Genomic DNA, 918 nt, shown 5'->3' on the forward strand with positions numbered 1-918 from the left:
TCCCAAGCCAGGCCAGCTCTGTGTGGGCTGCATGGCTGGGATGGCCTAGTGAGCCAGAGTGATCAGTGGTGTCTTCGCTGCTGCAAATAGGCTTAAGTGGATGTTCAGTTGAGGAATCAGGGCTCCACCCCTGGGAATGGGTGTTCTGTCACCCTCCTGGCAGGAACAGTCCTTGCTGGGGGTGTCTGTGCTGTCCTGGGTGCTGGGGTGCTTTGCAGAATCGCAGCCCAGGGAGGACAGTCCCCAAAACTCTGGGGGTGTGACCAGAGGTCCAGCTCTCAGCATTCGATCTCTGAGATGAGCCTGTGGCATATCCTTAGTGAGGCTCTGCTGCTACAGGCACGTGGGATCCCATCAGAAGGTTCAATCACCCTCTCTTCTTGCTCTCTGCTTTAATGACTGAAATGTTCCTTAGCTGGGTAACGGGAACAGGATGTGCAGGCTCCCAAAACTATTATGAAACAATGGAAATTGGTTTCTCTGGTCCTTGCTTGTCACTGAGCAGTCTGCACTTGCAGACAGTTGCAACATGCTTGGGCCTGAAGGAGACAAGGGCAGGTATATCCTCCCAGAATCCCAGGTGGGAGGGCTTGTTGCAATGTGGACGGGGCATATTCTTGAGTGTTGACCAGAGGAGTAAACCCTAAATTGACTGCCACTGGCATCTGATGAGTCAAGGAGCTGTTAGCATCTACCTTGCTAGGATCAAGTGCTTGGGTCTGGAACAAGATTAACTAATGAGAGCACAGGTACCAGTGAGTCACTCCTAGCTGACTGCAGTGAGTTTATTCTTCATTTCCACAGAGCTCCACAATGAGGAAGGGTTTGCAGCTCCATCTGCATTCCTTCTCCAGCGTTTAGTCCAGGCTTGATTGAAGGGGAAGTGGTGAAGGGGAAGCATCAGGCAGGAGAAGCAGG

The 918-nt window shown here is 52.3% G+C and overlaps 1 protein-coding gene across 1 annotated transcript in view; it reads left to right on the forward strand.

Moving 5' to 3' along the window:
- ZNF512B (zinc finger protein 512B) overlaps positions 1-918 on the forward strand; it is a gene marked incomplete at its 3' end in the record, with an annotated part of 22340 nt that overhangs the window by 7866 nt on the left and 13556 nt on the right.

This window comes from Acanthisitta chloris, unplaced genomic scaffold, assembly GCF_000695815.1.
Source record: "Acanthisitta chloris isolate BGI_N310 unplaced genomic scaffold, ASM69581v1 scaffold16614, whole genome shotgun sequence".
NCBI lineage: Eukaryota > Metazoa > Chordata > Aves > Passeriformes > Acanthisittidae > Acanthisitta > Acanthisitta chloris.